The sequence below is a fragment of the Pleurodeles waltl genome, chromosome 4_1 (genome assembly GCF_031143425.1).
Source record: "Pleurodeles waltl isolate 20211129_DDA chromosome 4_1, aPleWal1.hap1.20221129, whole genome shotgun sequence".
NCBI classification, from domain to species: Eukaryota; Metazoa; Chordata; class Amphibia; order Caudata; family Salamandridae; genus Pleurodeles; species Pleurodeles waltl.
Window position 1 is genome coordinate 849,109,658 of NC_090442.1, and position 21,951 is coordinate 849,131,608.

Below are 21,951 nucleotides of genomic sequence, written 5' to 3' on the forward strand. Positions count from 1 at the left end.
GCTTCCCACACATGCTTGGTGCAATTGACTGCGTGTGTGCTATCCTGACCCAATGGGATACACACCTATGGACAAATGACAGCTGCAAATAACAATAGATGCCACTCTAGAGCCACACAGGACCAATTTAAAACCACACAGTGACAATGACATGGCCTTAACTGGCAGTACAACTTGAAAGATGAACCTTTCAATATCACACAATGCTACAGTTAATCCCACACACTTCTAAGCAATACGTCCTGTGTAAGGGGTGTGTAATGTGTGTGGCTGCAGGTCAAACACCATGAGATACATAGCATGATGACACTGACTCTAATGAAGGTGACATGGAATTTTTGAAGCAGTGCCAACATCTCACATCACTCTTGGGGTGACAATGCCAGCTAGCAATAAGGAAGTGGACTGTGCATGAAAACATGTGGATGTGATACTAATGCAAAGTGCACACTGCTACACATACGGATTTAGACAATTCCCCAGATACATAACAGATGTACAGGGAGATGGACCTTCCTACACTAAAACCTTCACCCCCACAACCAAGTTAGCCAGCTCACCTGGAGCAAGTTCAGTAGTGTAGGTGCACGGTTGCACATGAGCCAACTCTGTGAGGGAACAAAAATAGGTTTTCATAGAACTTGTCACACATGGGATGTTGGGCATTGTCAATAGTGAACACTCAGTGCTGCCAACGTTTGGAGATGTGTTGTGCATTGTCACCTAGCCAAATCAAAGGGCCTCAATGTTGCATTTCACTTGCAATTACATATGTTAAATTGGATGGGATGTTCAGGCCATATAGTGCAACCATGCTACCACCACAGTGGAATCTATTGTGTGTGTGGAAGTATCATGTCACCTCCAGTGAATGCACACGGACACTTCTTTCTCACTACATAACGCATGGGAGATACACACTGAACTGCAACTTTCTAAATATACCACAGATATCATATCAATCAGCCAAACACCAGTTTTGGTAGTGAAACAACCCAATGCAGAAAGAACATCATAGAAGCTTAGGATCCCACACAATACCACAAACACATATGAGTCACAGACGACACAAGATAACAACTGCCATGCAAAGTGACAATCACGGTGCAACCAACAACAAAATACTTACCCCCATTTTCTCTTTCAGCTGATCAGGGTTACGGGATCCAGCCACCCCATTTGCCAACCCAAGCACAACAGCAGAGCGTGCCTATAATGAGGCACATCGTAGGACACGCACCATAGTTGAGCAGACTTTTGGCATCCTGAAGTACAGATTCAGGTGCCTGGACATCACCGGAGGCAGCCTCCCATATTCCCCTGAAATGGTCTGCAAGATAATTTTGACTTTTGCCATCCTGCACAACATTTGTGTGAGGAGGAACATTCCCCTCTATGAACCGGATCAGCAAATGCGTGAAGAGGAGGAGGATGCTATCTGGGAAAATGAGGGGGAACATCCAAACACAGCTGCAGGATTACGTCGCAGGAAAGAGATCGTACAAAACATCTTCTACCTATAGTCACCATCACCACTTTGTTATCATATGGAATTAAACACCTCATTTCATCACTCATTCATGCTCTGGGTAATTATTTATGCATCACATGATCTCTAGGAATCATAATCAGAGTTTTGCCTCATGGAGCATCGCAGAAATACAAATTTGCATACTGCAAAAGCCACATCACATTTGATGGGTATGAATGTACAGCAAACATCACACACAGGTTTAATGACATATATCCTTTCTATTTCACATGTGAAGGGCAATATCAGAGGACCACAGCTATGAGACACATCCATGTTGCCAACATTGTCAATTGCACCATATAACACACAACTAAGACACCATCAATCATAAGGTAAAGAAGTGCATCATACATGAGGCAGTGGATGTGCAGTTGCATTGGTAACATGAATGTATGACCACACCCTTGACAGCAGTAAATGCTACTTCAACTATCTCTGCAAGGAGCATGTGTGACAAGAAGTGCATCAAACATGAAAATGGATAGCACAAGTGCCCCAGGTATGACAAGCATTGCTCACAAGAAATTTCCTGCTCAGTCCATCTCAGATAAGAAGTCCTGCCACTGCTATGTTTTAAGTCCCTCCTCACCCTTCTCTAGGCAGCGCTGTAAATGGACTATCTGTACCCTGAGAATCATCATCTATACTCACCCAGACTCCCATTCTGACTCCTGTGTGCTTCCCTCTTCAGTATGGCATGCCATAGCTCTAGTTCATCAGTCTGCATGGACTTCAGGTCCGATAATGCACTGCCTGATAGTCGTAAAGACCTGTAATCTGCTGTCCATTGCTTGCCCTGTGAAAGATCCAGTTAGCCCTTTGAACTTGATTCTCAACTCCAGGACTTGTGAGAGACTGAAGCTGCACACACCTGTGAGCACTTCCATGCAGACCAGCCATTTGAACCTGCCCTGCACTTGCTGCTGCCTGGAACTGCTTAGAATCTGCCATTTTCTGAATCTCCATGTTGTGCATTGGCGTACAAATCACTTGTGTGCCAGAGCCCTCGGGGGATTGTGTAACAGTGCAGACTACAGCACAAACTGTTCTTTGTTCCCGCAGTGTTGTTCCTGCTTGTCCCAGTCAGAGTCTGCCCACTGTGTATTTGCCATGCTCATCTTTGCTCCTGACAGAGCCTGCATCCTGTTAGCCAGACTGGTTCCAGTCTCTGTGTTAACCATAGACGTTCCCTGTGGTTACATTTGTCTCATAGTTGCTTTCCATGCGCTCTGTTTCCTACTGGGGTATTGTGGCTGGTAGGTCTACGATGAATCCTCAAATGTATCGTATAGTTTAATTAGTTTACTTATTGTATTTTGTTCTTGGACATGTATTCAAATGGCCTAATCCAGCCCCCATTCCTTGTCTGGTTTTGCATGTATTCCTTAGTGCCAAACAGTGACAGTGTGCTATGGCTGTATGCATGGGTTTGGTACTGTGCCTCCAGCACAACAAACAAGGGTTGCTAATGTGTATGTAAGGACAAAACATGTTTGTGCTCTGACGGTCCAGACACAGATTCACTTTTGCCGCCACCTTTTGATGGGGCTTGCGTGGTGACTAGCTGTGAGATTAATCAGCACAGAGCCACTGATGTTCCCTGTTGCAGTGGGAATTTTAGAGCCCACCCTGTGTACAAATGTTTTGATGAAACCTGGCTGTTTCCTATTACTGATCCATAAAGTATTTGAGCACACCAAGGTTGCTCTGTCGTCAGCCTTCTAAAAGTTCTGCTGTGCCATAGCTGGACTATCCCCATGTATACCGTTAGTTGATCTTTGGTCAAATCTGCTTTGAAGGACACTCTGTTAATTCAAGGGTTGGCTCCACAGACTTATGACTAGACCTACACGTAACTGTAACAAAATGGAAGCCAATACTGACACAGGGTACACATGGCCACATACTTGAACTGGACACCTTTGTGCAATGAACCACTGGAAATATGTGACCACATGCAGCACGGTCTGCTGGTCCTCCACAGCCACAGCAGAAACATAGGTAATTTGCATGACTCAAACTGTGGTGTACATAAAAATTTTAGGATTGGATTTGAGACTCTGTGTCACAAACACTGTACCTACATAGCATGTTCAAATGCCTGACTCATGGGTAGTATACACACAAGTGACCATGAAGTGGTATCCAAAATGTCATTAACTGTGAGGGCTAACATGTCTGACATAGCCATTATCAGCCGTCCTCGATCTTTCCTGTGTATGTTAGTCATTGGAAATGTTTTGTCCCCAATGTCAAGCAAGTACACACAGCATAAGAGGCAACATATATTACAAACACATATCATGATTGATGTACCTCAATGAATGGCATCTGATGGTTATACCCATTCGTAACACATTCATACATGCACATTATGCCAAATGTTTTGCATGCTGTTCCCACAGATGCACAACAATAATTTCAACAGACAATTCACACACATAAACACACAGGCCATGAGTCTATTTGTTTAGTAGCGTATCCTTGCTGTCCTCTATTGATGCAACACCTGCTCAAACTAGAAAAATCCTATTTTATTTCCAAAGTTTGTGTTGCTGTTGTGTCAGCTAAGAGAGCTAAGCCTGCACAACAACATGACTATTATGGGCCACAGTACTATGGTCTGCCACATGTGCCCAAACACTAGAACACACACTGCAGGTCATAACATCCTATCGTTGTATAGTTATAGGCTGCATGCATGTTAAAAATTGAAAAATCACTCAAACACAGATTAAGACAGATTTTTTTACACAAACGCCTCAAAAAGATGCATATGCATCAAAATATAATTCATATGCGTGAAAAATGATGCTTATGTGTTAAAAAGATGCATATGCATTAAAAAATGAAGCTCACACACATTATAGATCAATTGGTCCCTAGCGTTAATTCCACCAATGCAACCAAGGAATGCGGTTATCCATTGAAAATGTTTTGATCCTTGAATGCGTGGGAATTTCCACGCATATGCGTCAAAAACTATTGACGCAAACCCCAAAAGCGTCATAAAATTACACACAATACAAAAAACGGGCCGCAATTGAGACAGGAAGTGATGTAATCAGGTGGGCAAAGGTACTGTTCCACCTGCGGCGCATATTCAACAGCCAGCACAGTTGGCTGAAGCATCGCTGGGCTGACCTGGTGGCCTGAGAGCAGGACCTGCTGGACCACCTGGGTGTGGTGATTGGTGGCCCTGTTGGTGAGTACAAAATTGACTAATGCAGACAGTACAATGCTCTGGAGTGACAGTAGCAGGTGTTGTGACATGCTGCATGCAATGTTTGTAGACATGTGGAATGCAAGTTGAACAAACTGTGGACCTGATTGATACAATTTTTGCAACGCATTACCGTCATTTTTTGACGCAAAAGCCATGAACGCAAATCAACCCACATGAGCATCACACAGTTACTCATTGTCCCTTGATGCACAAGCCACAATACCTGAGTCACTGGTATTGCAGTGCACCAGAAATGTGGCATTGCATGTGTCTCCCAATTACAAATGATGAAATTGAGTACCCTCTGGAATGAATTAAGTTCAAAATTGAGTAATCATGTTTGGCACCACATGATTGTTAGGGCCAGTGCATGTGTGCATTTGTGTGTCTATGAATCACTGGAGTGACAGTGTCAATGCATGTTTGCAGTGGTATGTCTGTTGGGGAGTCTACATGCCTGATGTGCAGCTCTATCATATAAAATGTCACACACAGTGATTTGTTGTTCCAGATTTTGTACAGTGAGCAGACATTGAGCACATATCACCCTTCCATGTTTTGCATGTAGACCAGCCCCCTGCACAATAGGTGAAATGGCTCGATTTGCGGACCCAGACGTATCAAGTAAGTGTTAATATGTTTGTCTTGTGTTGTGTTTGCAGCTGTTGTGTGACTGACTCCTGTGTGTTGGACTCATTGCAAGATATGATGAGCTGGCACGTAATCTGATATGTGACTTGACTGGTGATTGACATATTGTTCCATGGAAGAGTTAGACATTCAGCGGCGGAGAGTGATATATTGGGAGTTGAGTGCTGCGCAATAGGCATGGGCAGGAGAACAAGGTGATTTGTTGCTACATGTCTGCCAAAAACTGATTTGGAAGTGGCCAGTGCCATAATTTAGTCAGCAAGTCATACCCTAATTCACACAGAACAGTGATGCATCAGTTTTACACACAGACTTGTGCATCTATGTTAAGTAATGAACTTGTAGGACTGTGTGGGTGACTGTCTCGCAGCATCTAGCTCTACATGTTGTACTCCATTTACGGGGCACTTGAGTGAAATGTCATAGGCGTGCATGCAGGTCAAGGCCAGATGGGTGCTTGCATCAATGTGGTTGATTTTGGAAATGTGTCAGTGAGATCTAATGATGTTGACAATTGTCCGCAAATAGAAACACGAATGTAGATGTGATTGTCCAATGGTTGACTCAATCCTAGTTGGCAGGCCTCCTTACCTGTGGTGGACTGACTAAACCCATGTAGAGCTGTACAAAGCTTTGTGGTTGTCCTTGATGTTTGAAAGTATGTGTTGCGTGGCCATCCCCCCTGAGGCACAGGGTTAGAGTTATAAAATATGTGTAGCTAGGTGTGCTGTTCACAGTGTAGATGACATACATGTAATTCAAGCATTTATGTGTTCCAAACTACAATGCCCCGTTATGATTACCAACTGCATACCATCCTGACACTTTCATATACAAATCAGAGGTCTTGTGTGCCTTGAATTTGATCCAGAAGATAGAGATTGGTTGGCCTGGCACATGTTGAGTACTTGCAGCATTTGTTATGTGACTAATAGCACTACAAATATGCACAGATCATTTAATTAAGTACACACCTTGTTTTGCATTGCTGTGCTGTTAGATAGTTGATGGGTAGGCTGCGTTGGCATGTCATTCTTCAGGGGCACTCTATCATCTGTACTGTGATTTGGACTACATGTGCTATTTTTGATGAAGTGTTAGAGTATCATCTGTACATGTATCACACAATGATGTCACTAATGTTTGCCTGCCTCTATTTTTACAGCTGCCAACATGAATGCCCAGGAGATATGTGAATTTCAGTGGCGGGCAGTGCGGTACCGCCACATCCTCGATGTGGAGGCTGGGTTTGTAATATGGCAAGGAGATATCGTCATGAGAGAGCCACAGGGTCATGGAGGGCATTTAGCCAAGGGGGGTCAGCATTACCCACAACTGCCACCACCAGAACAGCTCAGACCACAGTGGACCCAGGGATGACAGCCACTCCAGCTGGTCCCTCAACCTCGTCAGCCCAAGGCCCACAAGCAGCACCTTCTGCACCTCCACCTCCAACCACGGCACCAGCACCAGCTTCAACAAGTGCTACCCAGATGACCCCAGCTGCAGTATTGGGCATGACCGAGTTCAGGACACTACAACGTGACATGCAACCTATGCTGCGCCGGATAGACAGGCTCTAGCAGGAGGTGGCCCGCAATAGCAGAAGACTGCAAGGGATTAAGAAAATCCTGAGGAGGGCCAATCTATGACTTATTGATCCTCACCCATAATTCTGTCCCTTTCCTCCTCTTTCCTCATTCTTTTCTTTAGTGGGTTTAGGGGGCTTGGGGCCATATTTATACTTTTTGACACAAAACTGCACCGATGCAGTTTTGTGTCAAAAAGTTTAATGCCAGCTAACGCCAATTCTTTGCACCACCCGGGCGTCAAATTTATACTTTGAAGCTCCGTGGCGTAAACCACGCATTAGAGTCATTATTTTTTACTCAAACCATAGAGCCATGTCGCAAAGAAAAATTATGTTAACACGGCAAAAATTACTTTAAGCTGGTTTAGCGGATGCATGCCTTTTTTCCCTGCAACAGCATCAAAAAGCGGTGCAAACACAGCAACATGTGCAAAGGAACCCCAAAATGGATCCGAGAAGCCATGTGAGACCCCAGGAAGACTCCAACTGACCAGGAACCAGCCAGGACTACCCAGACAAGATCCAGGAGAGGGAGAAGAAAAAAAGGAAGTGTCGGTTCAGTGCAGAGGAGCATGAAATACTGGTGAAAGAGATGACGGAACACCAGCATCAACTTTTTGCCCCCTCAAAATTGCCAATTGGGAGGAGAGAGGCAATTTGGCAACAAATTGTTGACAAGGTAAACAGTGTGGCAGAAGTACGGAGAACAGTCACTGAGTGCAAAAAACACTGGCCTGACTGCAAGCGCAGGACCAAGGAAAAAATGGCAAGGAACAGGAAGGCACCACTGCAAACTGGAGGTGGGAGTCAAGCACCGCAGGAGACCGTGGACCACATGGAGGAGATGGTGGCAGCCGTCATTCCAGAGGAGATCGTCACAGGGATTCAAGGACAGGACAGCGCAGAATACCAGGAAACAACACAGATGCAGGGTAAGTTGCATGGGGGACAAAAATGCCTAAATTTTAACTGTAAGCGGAGGAGGGGGACATACCTACTACACAATTCATGTCAGCCTTGAAAATCAGGTAGTGGAAAGGGCAAAGGTGCACGGCACGGGTACATGGGCTGTTCAGGGGAAACCAGGGGCACAGCACAACACTACACGAACAACCTTTGCATGGGGATACTCTGCCATGCCAAGGCTGTGGGAAAGGCAAAGCCAGTCCAGGAGAGTAGGGTACAACGTAAAACTGGCCTGCTGTCACATGACAGCTGATTTTATCGCTACATGAACTAGGGCTCAATTACCAGTCTCGGGCCATATCCACAAGTGCCATTTACCATTGACAACAGTTGTCACTACCACCTGTGCTGTGTGTGCAGGTTAAGTAGCTAATGACAGTTACGTGCCCATGGATCAAACACACCCAAAATAGAGGGATCAGGAAGATGATGTCATCAATCCCCTGTAATTCCTAACAAAGTGCAAATCCTGTCAAATGCTCATGTCTATAGGCGCAATAAACATCAGGTATTGTTACTTACATTATGAAGTACACAGCAATAATGTCATATACATGTTGCACATTTCAGGGTCTACCCTTTGCTGGTGTTGTAACAGCTGCAATGCCATCTTGCAACATCCCAACTGTCATACTGCTAAGACAACAGCATTGAGGGGGAGGACATATGTGTCTAGCTAGTTAAAAACACCCACACAGTCATAAGATGAAATGGAACACTGCCAGGACCACACTGCAATCCAATGGAGCACACATTTCCCAACATCAACATTACACACTACCAATGTTGACACCTGTATCGTCCCATGAGAATGCTATACATAGTATATGCTAGGTCTCAGCAACATATAGGTGGATGTGAAATATCTGAGACTGGGTCAGTTCCAGATTGTTACGTGTGGCGCAAATGGCATTGGAACACCCACAGTCAGTGCAAGGCCTCGCCATGATAATGGAAGTAGAGGGAGGGTTGAGTAGGACAATAAGGTGGCAAAATACAATTTGAACAGAACCTACACCTAGAGGATGTGATGCAGACATGTCCCCAAACTGCCCACACTACATGTGACATGCAGGTGGGGCATAGGCCTGGGAGAATGCTAATCTTAATGACAGGAAAAATGAACAGGAATCAAGATTACAATGTTCCACCAATAGGAAGTCAGTAACGTCACATTACAAATGCCACAACACAGACACACTAATTGTACAATATCTCATTGCAGAGGACGATGGCTCTCCTGGGGATATGCCTGTCCTGGACTTCCCTGATGATATGGATGACGAGCTGACAAACATTAGCCAGCAGACACTCCAAGATGTCCTTGAAACCCTCCAGACCCCACCTTCAGTCAGAAGGCGGAACACAGAAGTAGCAGCCAACACAGAGGTCCCACCCAGCACTCCAATAGTACAGCCTGCCAGCTCCAACCCAGCTGAGGACTCTGAGGACACTGGTACCACCTTTGAGAGGACAGTAGTGGGAGTACAGCGGGAGCTGGCCAAGGAGGTGCGGGTGGGGATGCAAAATATGGCAGCCAGCCTTGAGGGGATGCGCACGTGCATGATGTCATCTGCAGAACAGGCAGCAGCCATGCAAGCGCTACCATCCATCCTGCAAGGACTACAATAATGTGTAAGGGAATTCACCACTGCAGTAAGGGAGTTGCCACAACACCTGGCACCCCAAACCTTTCACTGTGTGCACGAATGCAATCATTACCCCCTCAGGGCCGACCTGGCTGCCTACCACAGTGATGTAGCTGCTACACTCAAGAACCAGCAGCTCCTCCTTGCTGCAGTAATGCCCTTAATAGCATCACAGTTGGCAGCTACTGGGAATTCTGACTCGTGACTACTGAAGTGTGTGTTGCCCCTTCAAACCCATCACCACCAAGGGCAGAGGAGACAACACACACATCAGAAAATGAAGACATGGAACAGATCACCTTCACCCGTAGGAGTACCTGGTAGCACCAGTCCATGCCACATGGGCACTGATTTCCTAGGTCCTGTACTTGTTAAAATTTCAGTCTTGCTACAGTTGGTCACATGCACTGTTTTCAAGCACACTGTTTACCTTGACACTATGCTCTGTGATTGTCTCTCACTACCTCATTGGCAATTCATGTTCCTCTGTACTGTATGACACTTCACCCCAGCATGTCCAATGACAGGTCCCATTGCACATGTGTTGCATCACAATAGAAGGCGTCACACTGATGAACTCACAATCCTGTATTATGTAATTATTGCACTACAACACTTTAAAATAAATAGCACTTACACAACCACTTTGTCTCTGTGTAATGACACATCAACTGTGTAGGAGATTAGTGATGTATGTCACATGCCAATGGCCATAGAATGTCAATACAACTGTGTTGAAAGAATGTGGGCTGATAACTATGCACTGGGGTCTGGATTGTATCATCATCTGAGCTTCATGAGGCTTATTTCTGAAGTGAAATGAAAACAAACAGTATAATGCTGTGTAGGACAGAAAAAGTCAGTTTCGAGGTATGTATAAGCTGATACTTAACGTGGCCAACATTCCCTTCAAGACAATCTTTACGTATGTGACATCTTCATCACACACACACACACACACACACCATACAGCAGGAATGGATATGTATGAATGTATTGACAAATATTTAACCTGGGAGTACAATGATAGAAATGATAGGTGTGATTTAAGTGTACATAACTACATAAGATTATAACATTACTCAGCTTATCAGGGTTCACATGAACATCAAGCTGCACGCAGACATACCACAGTGCCCAAGATTCCAAATCAGGACTCAAACGATGACAGATTTCAAAATACATCCAAACTTCACAACACATTGGGAACCATAGTAACCTTGAGTGGTGGGTGCAGTGAATGGCAGATGCATAGAGAAGTAGCTTTGGTGTAGCTGCCAATGTGCCAGCACTTTTGGAATCGGGAATAACCATGTCAATAATGGGATTCTGATGCAGGATGGAACACAAATGCAAATACTAAATTGACATTGTTCACCCATGCCAAGGCCCTTATCCCCAAGCATATGACACATACTGTAAAGGAGTATCTAAAATGTTATTTCACAGTAATAAAGGATACTAAAACTAAAGGAAACACCTTAACTAACCTAACCTATCCTAACTACACATTACCAACAACTGGCCCTAACTACCCTAAGCTAAACTTAACTATCACATTTAAATAAACACTCTAAACATCAACCCCCCATCCCCCTTATATAACGGGACACATGTAGGACAACATATACTAACCTAAACACATAATAACTTACCCTAAACAAATATGTATTTTTTAGTTTTTTTTATATTTATATATATTTTTAATGTTCTTTTTTATTACAGATAAACCCCAACATCATCCCACAACCCACCCACCCACCCACCCACAAAACAAAATGTAATAATATAACCCCCTCAACCCTCCAACCCAGTTATACTAACTAAATCTAACAGCCTACTCTAACCTAACACTAAGCCCCCTAAACCCTCTAAAGATAAGAACCAGGAAAGAGGAGGGAGGGGAGGGAACCTTAGGTGAGGATCCAAAAGTCACAAATTGGCCCTCCGCAGGATCTTCTTAATACCCCGCAGTCTCCTGCTATTGCGGGACACCTCCTGCTGCAGCCTGTCCTTCCTGTGCAACATTGTTGCAGGTCACATCTCATGTTCTAAAATTCAACATTGTCTATCACAGCAGCTGGGGTTGTCTGTGTTCCACTAGTTCATTCCACTGCTGGTGCCGGTGCCGTGCTTGGAGGGGGAGGTGCAGGAGCTGCTGTCTGTGGACCTGGAGCAAATGAGGTTGAAGGACCTGCTACAGTGGCTATCATCCTTTGGGTGACTGTGGTCTGAGCTGTAGTGGTGGTGGTTGCTGTTGTGGGCAAGGCTGGCCCCCCTGGGGCAAATGTCCTCCAGACCCCTGTAGCTCTCTCATGGCGATGCAGACATGCCATATTGTGGAACACAGACTCCACATCTAGTATGTGGGGGTAACGCATTACCCGCCTCTGGAATTCCCTGATCTCATGGGCATTCATGTTTGCAGCTGTAAAAATAGAGAAAGGCAAACATTAGTTGCATCCTTATGTGATACATCTACAGATTATATTGTAACACTTCCTCAAAAATAGCTGATACAGTCCAAATCACAGTACAGATCATAGAATGTCCCTGAGGAATGACAGGCCAACGCAGCCTACACATCTACTATCTAACATCACAGCAATGCACAAAAAGGTGTGTACCTACTTAATTTATCTGTGCATCATTGTACTGCTATTAGTCACATAACAAATGCTGCAAGTACTCCACATGTGTCAGGCCAACTAATGACTATCTTTTGGATGACAATCAAGGCCCACAAGACCTGTAATTTGTAAATTGAATTGCCTGGACAGTATGCAGTTGCTAATCATGAGGGGACATCCTAGGTTGGAACAAATGAATGTTTGAATTACAAGTCTGTCTCCTACACTGGGATCCTCACACCTAGGTACACATATTTCTTAACCCTAACCCTGTGCCTCAGGCGGATGGACATGCAACACATACTTTCAAACATCAAGGACAACCAGGAAGCTTTGGACAGCTGTCCATGGGTTTAGTCAGTCCACCACAGGTAAGGGGGGCTGCCAACTAGGATTGACTCAAACATTGGACAATCCCATCCACATTTATGTTTCTAATTGCGGACAATTGTCAACATCATTAGATCTCACTGATACCTTTCCAAAAATAAGCACATAGACGCAAGCACCCATCTGGGCTTGAACTGTATGCACACCTATGACATTTCACTCAAGTGCCACATAAACGAAGCACAACATGTGGAGCTGGATGCTGCTAGGAAGTCAAACATACAGTCCTACATGTTCATTAGTTAACAGGGATGCTCAAGTCTGTGGGTAATACTTCGGCATCACTGGTCTGTTTGAATCAGGGTATGACTTGCTGACTATATCATGAAACTGGCCACCTCCATATTATTCATTGGCATACATGTAGCAAAATATCACCCTGTTCACCTGTCCATGCCTATAGCGCAGCACTCAACACCCAATATATGACTCTTCGCCACAGAATGTCCAACACAAACATGGAACAAAATGTCAACCGCCAGTCAAGTCACATATCAGATCATGTGCCATGATACCTCGCAATGAGTCCAACACACAGGAGTCAATCACACAACAGCTGCAAACACAACACAGGACAAACATATCAACACTTACAGGATACATCTGGGTCCTCAAATTGAGCCACTTCACCAATTGTGTAGGGGGCTGGTCCACCTGTAAAACATGGAAGGGTGAAATGTGCTCAATGTCTGCTCCCTGTACAAAACTTGGATAAAAAAATTACTTTGTGTGACATTTTATATGATAGAGCAGCACATCAGGCATGTAGACACCCCAACAGACATACTACTGCAAACATGCATTGACACTGTCACTCCAGTGAGTGATAGACACACATATGCACACATGCAGTGGCCCTAACAATCATGTGGTGCCAAACATGATTACTAAATTTAGTGAAGAATTATTTCATCATTTGTAATTGGGAGGCACATGCAATGTCACATTTCTGGTGCACTGCAATACCAGTGACTCATGTATTGTGGCTTGTGCATCAAGGGACAATCAGTTACTGTGTGATGCTCATGTGGGTTGAGTTTAGTTCTGGAAGTATTGTGCTTTCAATGCTTCAAAATATGTGTGCCTGTGTTGTATGTCGGTTACATATGCCACATTGGCAGTGTAGCCAGAGCTGTATATGCCCCCTATAACACCATGATGACAGGGATCCTGTTTGTTACTTGATGCAATGTTACGCTAAACATGGGTTGGTCATTTATCTAAATCAAAACAACAAACAAATATATGCTGACAGTGCCTAATTTGATCATCCGTGACAGAATGCATGGACACAGGTGTAGTCATTGCACCTGAAATGTGTTACTCTGGGCCCTGTGTACCAATATCAGGTATTGTGGATCACAGTTTGCCACATTCATTAGCTTACACTTGCCAAGTTGCGTGATCTGTGGTTATGCAACCGAACTGACACTGTCTCCTAATTGAAACATGGTTTAGCAAATTTCCTACTTCTGCAATCTTGTTGACGTAGGTCTCTATTTGTAAGCATCTTGGGAATGGCGGCACTCACAGGAATGCTGGCCTGCTGATCTTAGCATACAATCATGTCTGTGATAGCCTTCATACTGAGAAGTTAGCAATTGTACATATGCTGCACTAGATCAGCAGGTGTGTACCAAACGTAAACTAGCAAACTATTTTGTGACTTTAAATGTATGATGGAAGCAGTCAGTGGTCCCTTGCACAACATTATGCAATTAAATATTTTCTGACCTTGCATTCACAAAGTTCAGGGATCTCATGATGACCCATTAACTTTATAAAATTGTTTGGCTATAAAGTGACACAGATGACAAATGCACCAGCTCTGTACTAGCAACTGTGCCCAAGGCAAAAATTTTGTTGGGCCATGCTACTCAATGATAGGAATTCTACGCCTACTCCGAAAAGCCAAAAGAGGAACCTGTGTACTGCTACTGCAATCTGTTAGAATGCGGGCACAATTACATTTGGCCATGTGAAAGATTATCTGTCCAGACGTAAAGACACAGAAACAATGAACTTAGGGCCAGATGTTATTTTTTCTTCTGTGTAGCATTTGCTTCATCTGTTTACGCTACAGCTATGGAAAGTAGCACAAAAAATTTGATATTATCAAGTGTGCATTACATTGGCATCCATAATTAATTTAAGTGCTGCACAAACCAAGTCGAAATATCAGCCTAAGGCATTAACAGAGGTTGGAAAGATATTTGAACATAGGGCCATGAATACTGTGCAAACATGTATTAAAAAAATTGGCGATGACTTTGGTTACTTGCATTAGATTGTGAAATACGACTCATTCCTGGTACACTCACAGGCCTTAAATAATATTTTTGTTTGTGCCGCATTACCATCATCTATTGACATCAAAGCAGCACTTATTAACAAGATAAAGTTGTCTTATGTAAGTTTGTGCAGCTTTTGCCTCAACAAGCGATGGTAATGCGTAGCAAAAATAGTATTCATTAGGGCCATAGTTTGTTCAATTTGCATTCCATATGTCCACAAACATTGCATGCAGCATGTCACAAAATCTGCTACTGTCACTACAGAGCATTTAACTGTACACATTAGTCTAACTTGTATTCACCAACAGGGCCACCATTCACCACACCCAGGTGGTCCAGCAGGTCTTGCTCTCTGGCCACCAGGTCAGCCCAGCGATGTTTCAGTTGGTGGTCATTGCTCTGGCTGTTGAACAGTCTTTTTAGGTGGAACATCATCTTTGACCAACTGAGCCTCCTAGCCTCGGTGTGATACCCCTGTATCACCCTGCCACCAGCCTCCAACATCAGGGGGAGGAAGTGGCACACAAGCCAAATAAAAGCCCCCAGCTCCTCCTCACCCATTCTCCCAAGACGTGGCCTTCCCAACACCTCAGAAATAATAGGGATAGGAAAGGGTAAAGAGGGAAATACAGGGAAAGGAGGTATGGAAAGGAATCTTAAAGAACCCACAAACAGCCCAACAATACCCCAACTAACAATGTCCACTAACACATTCCCAACAGTACAAAGACAAATCTAATCTCAAAAAATGACATTTACACTGATTCACACAGACACTTACAAAAACAACAGATGACAATGGAAATGGCACAGAGGAGACAAAAGCACAATATTGACAGACACAACTCTACACGCAGCCACACAGTCTAGAAGAATCACAGACTGCAAAGTGAAAGGGAAAGTACACCCACTGTAACATTTCTGTAAACAGGATATCCTATTACATCACTTCCTGCCTCAAATGCGGTGCGTTTTTATTATGACGCATTAAATTTTATGATGCTTACGGGCTTTGCGTCAATATTTTTTTAAGCATATGCTTAAAAATTCCCCCACATTCAAGGATCAATATTTTTTTAATGGCTAACCGATTTCATTGGGTGCAGTGTTGGAATTAACGCTATGGACCAACTGATGTATAATGGGTGTGAGCGTCATTTTTTAATGCATATGCGTCACATTTTGATGCATATGCATATTTTTTAACACTTTTGCGTCAAAATATCTGTCTATAACTCTGTTTGTGTAATTTGTCTTTTTTTTAGCATACATGAAGTCTATAACTATACAAAGATAGGACGTTATGACCTGCTATGTGTGTTCCAGTGTTTGGGCACATGTGGCAAACCACACTACTGCAGACCATAATACTCATGTTGTTGTGCCGGATTAGCTCTCTTAACTGACGCAACAGCAACACAAACTTTTGGAATAAAATTGCTATTTCCTAGTTTGAGCAGGTGTTGCATCAATAGAGGATAGCAAGGCTATGCATCTTAAAAAATTAACTCATGGCCTGTGTGAACGTCACAATAAGTGTTTTGCATAATGTGCTTGAATGAATGGGTTGTAATTGTGGATACCCATCAAATGCCATTCATTGAGGTACATCAGTCATGATATGTGTTTGTTATATCTGTTTTCTCTCATGCTGTGTGAACTTCCCTGACTTTGGGAACAAAACATCTCACATGTCAAACTATGCACAGGATAGATAGAGGACGGTTGATAATGGAAATGTCAGAAATTTAACCCATCACATGTAATGAAATGTTGGATACCACTTCATGGTCACTTGTGCGTATACTACCCATGAGTCAGGCATTTGAACATGCTAGGTAGGTACAGTGTTTGTGACACTGAGTCCCAAATCCAATCCAAAAATGTTTTGGTACACCACAGTTTGACTAATTTAAAATTACCTATGTTTCTCCTGTGGCTGTGGAGTACCAGCAGACCATGCTGCATGTGTTCACATATTTCCAGTGGTTCATTGCACAACGGTGTCCAATTCAAGTGTGTGGCCATGTGTACCCTGTGTCAGTATTGGCCTTCATGTTGTCATAGTTACGTGTAGGTCTAGTCATGAGTCTGTGGAGCCATTCCCTGAATTAACAAAGTATCCTTCAAAGCAGATTTGCCCTAAAGCCAGAGATCAACTAATGACTCACATGGTGATAGCCCAGCTATGGCACTGCAGAACTTTATTAAGTTTATGACGACAGGGCAACCTTGGTGTGCTCAAAAACTTAATGGATGAGTGATATGTAACAGGCAGCTTTCATCACAACATGTGTACACAGGGTGGTCTTGAAAATTCCCACTGCAACTGCTCACAGCTAGTCATCACGCAAGCACCATCAAAAGGTGGCGGCAGAAGTGATTCTGTGTGTGGAACGTCAGGGCACAAACATGTTTTGTCCTCAAATACACATTGGCAAGCCTTGTTTGTTGTGCTGGAAGCACCGTACCAAATCCATGCATACAGCCATAGCACACTGTCACTGTTTGGCAAACATAATTACAGGCAATACCAGACAAGGAATGGGAGCTGGATTAGGCCATTTGAATACATGTCCCAGCACTGATTACGATGAGTAACATGATTAAAATATACTATCTATTTGAGGATTCATTGTAGACCTACCACACACAACAACCCTTGAGGTAAGAGAGGGCATGGAAAACAACTATGAGGCAAATGTAACCACAGGGAACCTCTATGTTTAACGCAAAGACTGGAAGCAGTCTGGCTAACAGGATGCAGGCTCTGTCAGGAACAAGGCAAATACACAGTGAGCAGACTCAGACTGGGACAAGCAGGAACAACACTCTGGGAACTAAAAACTGTTTGTGCTGTGGTGTGCAACGTTACACAATCCCCCACGGGCTCTGGTACACAAGTGATTTGTATGGCAATACACAACAAGGACATTCTGAAACTGGCAGCTTCTAAGCAGTTCCAGGCAGCAGCAAGGGCAGGGCAGGTTCAAATGGCTGGTCTGCATGGCAGTGCTCACAGGTGTGTGCAGCTTCAGTCTCTCACAAGTCGTGGTGTTGAGAATCAAGTTCAAAGGGCCAAGTGGACCTTTCATGTAGGAAGCAATGGACAGATGATTACAGGTCTTACTGACTACCAGGCTGTGCATTATTTGACCTGAAGTCCATGGAGACTGATGAACTATGACTATGGCATGCCATCCTAAAGTGGGAAGCACACAGGAGACAGCATGGGAGTCTGGGTTTGTGTAGCTGAAGAATCTCAGGGTACAGATAGTCCATTTACAGGGCCCCCTAGAGAAGGGTGGGGAGAGACTTAAAACGTGGCAGTGGCAGGACTTATTACCTGGGATGGACTGCACAGGGCATGTTTTTTGAGCAATGTTTGTCATATTTTGGGAACTTGTGCTATCCATTTTCAGCTTAGATCGACTTCTTGTCACACATGCTCCTTGTAGAGATAGCTGATGTCACACTTACTGCTGTCAAGGGTCTGGTCATACATTCCTGTTACCAAATCAATAGAACATCCACTGCCTCATATGTGAGACACTTTTTTTCATTATGATTGAAGGTGTCTTAGTTGTGTGTCATGTGCTGCAATGGACCATGTTGGCAACATGGATGTGTTTCATAGCTGTGTTCCTCTGATATTACACTTAACATGTGAAATAGACAGGATATATGTCATTTACACTGTGTGTGATGTTGGCTGAACATTCATACCCATCAAATGTGATGTGGCTTTTTCAGTATCCTAATCTGTATTTCTGTATTGCTCCATGAGGCTAAACTCTGATTATGATTCCTAGGGATCATGCGATGCATACAAATTACCAAGAGCATGATTGAGTGATAAAGGTAGGTGTTTAACAACATATGATAACAAAGTGGAGATGGTGACTATAGTTAGAAGAAGTTTTGCCTGATGTGTTGTCTGTGACTCAATCCTGCAGCAATGTTTGGATGTTCCCCCTCATTTTCACGGACAGCATCCTCCTCTTCCTCCTCTTCAGGCATTTGTGGGTCTGGTTCAACGAGGGGAATGTTCCTCCTTACACAAATGTTGTGCAGAATGGCACAGGTCAAAATGATCTTGCAGACCATTGCAGGTGAATATAGGAGGCTGCCTCCGGTGATGTTGAGTCACCTGAATCTGGACTTCAGGATGCCAAAACTCCTCTCAACTATGGTGCGTGTCCTACGATGTGCCTCATTATAGGCACGCTCTCCTGCTGTGCTTGGGTTGGCAAATGGGGTCATGATCCATGGCTGGATCCTGTAACCCTAATCAGCTGAAAGAGAAAATGAGGGTAAATATTTGGTTGTTGGTTGCACCTTGATTATCACTTTGCATAGCAGTTGTTATCTTGTGTCGTCTGTGGCTCATCTGTGTTTGTAGTAGTGTGTCGGATCCTAGGCTTCTAAGATGTTCTTTCTGCATTGGGTTGTTTAACTATCAAAACTGGTGTTTAGCTGATTGATCTGATATCAGCGGTATATTTCTAGACTTGCAGTTCATTGTGTATCTCCCATGCATTACGTCATGTGAAAGAAGTGTCCATGTGCCTTCACTGGAGGTGACATGATACTTCCACACACACAATCGATTCCACTGTGGTGGTAACACGATTGCACTATATGGGCTGAACATCCCATCTAATTAGACATATGTAATTGCATGTGAAATGCAACAGTGAGGCCCTATGATTTGGCTATGTGACAATGTACAACACATCTCCATAAGTTGGCAGCACTGAAGTATTCACAATTGACAATTCACAATTATCCCATGTGTTACAAGTTAGATGCAAACCTATGTTTGTGCCCTCACCCAGTTGGCTCATGTGCAAACGTGTACCTACACTACTGAATCTGCTCCAGGTAAGCTGGCTAACTTGGTTGTGAGGGTGAAGGTTTTAGTGTCAGACGGTCCATGTGCCTGTACATCTGTTATGTATATGTGGAATTGTCTCAATCCGTATGTGTAGCAGTGTGCACTTTGCATTAGTGTCACATCCACATGTTTTCATAGCACAGTCCACTTACTTATTCCTTGCGGGCAATGTCACCCGAGGAGTGATGTGAGATTTTGGTACTGCCTCAATGATTCCATGTCACCTTCATTAGAGTCAGCATCATCGTGCTATGAGTCTCATGGTGTTTGACCTGCAGCAACACACATTACACACCCCTTACACAGTACGTATTGGTTGGAAGGGTGTGTGATTGAGTGTTATTGATGTGATATTGGAAGATTCATCTTCCAAGTTGTACTGCCAGTTAAGGCCAGGTCATTGTCACTGTGTGGTTTTAAATTGGTCCCTTGTGGCTCCGGAGTGGCATCAGTTGTTATTTTCATCTATCATTTGTCCATAGGTGTGTAATCCATTGGCTCAGGATATCAAACATGACTACCAGTGTCACAACATCAGTGTCTTCCTGGCCATGTGTCAATGTAGTGGTGTATATGTTGTGTATCCTACAGAGTTGCTGTGCTGTGTGTATATTACTAGGTTTCTGTACTTACCAACAAGTAAGCCATTGCCATATCGTTCATCCTGGAAATGTTGATTGATGGTGCTGTGGCGGAAGATGAATGAATCATGTACACTCCCAGGATACTTTGCCACAATGTTGGTGATCAATCCACGGTGATCCACAATGGCCTACACATTGATGGAGTGTGTGCTTCCTGTTGCGGTATAGATGCTCCATTGCAGCAGGTGGCACAATCCGAACATGTGTGCAGTCAATGGCACGAAGCACGTTGCGGAGGCCATTGAATTGATAGAAGCCCTGTTTGGTCTCCTGCTGCTTCTGCTGTGTGTTGGGGAATCTGATGTGGTGGGGTGTGAGGGAGATGATGACATCCAGTACCTTGGGAAGGAAGGCAGAGAATGAGGGCTGTGAGATCCCGGCAACCAGGGCACCAGTGGTTTGAAAAGAGCCACCTGCCAACATGTGCAGGACAGCTAGCAGCTTGGTCTCTGATGGAATAATGTGGGGTGTCTGCAAGCTGGGTGCCAATTGTGGCTCAATGTTGCGCAGCAGCTGCTGTATGGCTTGCCAGTTTAGTCTGTACCTCTGGATGATGTCATGTTCCGTGAGGCCCTGAAGGGTTGTCCTGGTCCTGAATATACTCTTCTGTCTTCGGCGTTGCCTTCGGGGTCCCTGTTGGTGTGGTGGAAGCTGCTGCTGTTGCTCCTGTGTTCTGTGTCTTCATGCATGCTGGATGAATAACACCTCCATGTCTTCCTTTTTGAGCTCTTATGTTGCTTCTGTGGGTTTTCCTTCAGTACTGGTGTGTTTGCCCCATTTTTACGCATGCCCTGACCCAGATGTTAAATTTTGGCGCAAATCGGGATTCAATCCATTTTCCGGCTCCGCCTCCCAGCCATGCACCATTTTTGCACAGTTGGCTAAATATGGCACATGGGTGCTTAAGTCATTTTTTGGACAGGAACGCCTACCTTGCATCTCAGTAACGCAAGGCAGTTTTAAGCATCCAGAAAATGACGCACACTGGGATATTTTGACGTTAGACGGGTCTCATGTCAAAGTATAAATATGGTGTTAGCTTTGCGTTCCATCCGGCATCCAAATCCCGTTCTTGACATGGTTAATCCCACTTCCAAATGAGCTCTCACATTGGCAGCTACAGCAAAGCTACTTCTCTATGCATCTGCCATCCATTGCACCCACCTCTCACGGTAACTATGGTTCCCAATGTGTTGTAAAGGTTGGTGTGATTTTAAATCTGTCATTGTTTGAGTCCTGTGTTGGAATCTTGGGCACTGTGGGATGTCTGCCTGCAGCCTGATGTTCATGTGAAGTCTGAGAAACTGAGTGGTGTCATAATCTTTTGAAGTTCAGTATACATAAACCACACCTATGATTTCCTACATTGTACTCCCAGGTGGCGTTATTGTCCAAACACTTGTACATATCCATTCCTGCTGTATGGTGTGGGTGTGTGATTAAAGTTTAGAGTCAGATGTCACATACATAATGATTGTC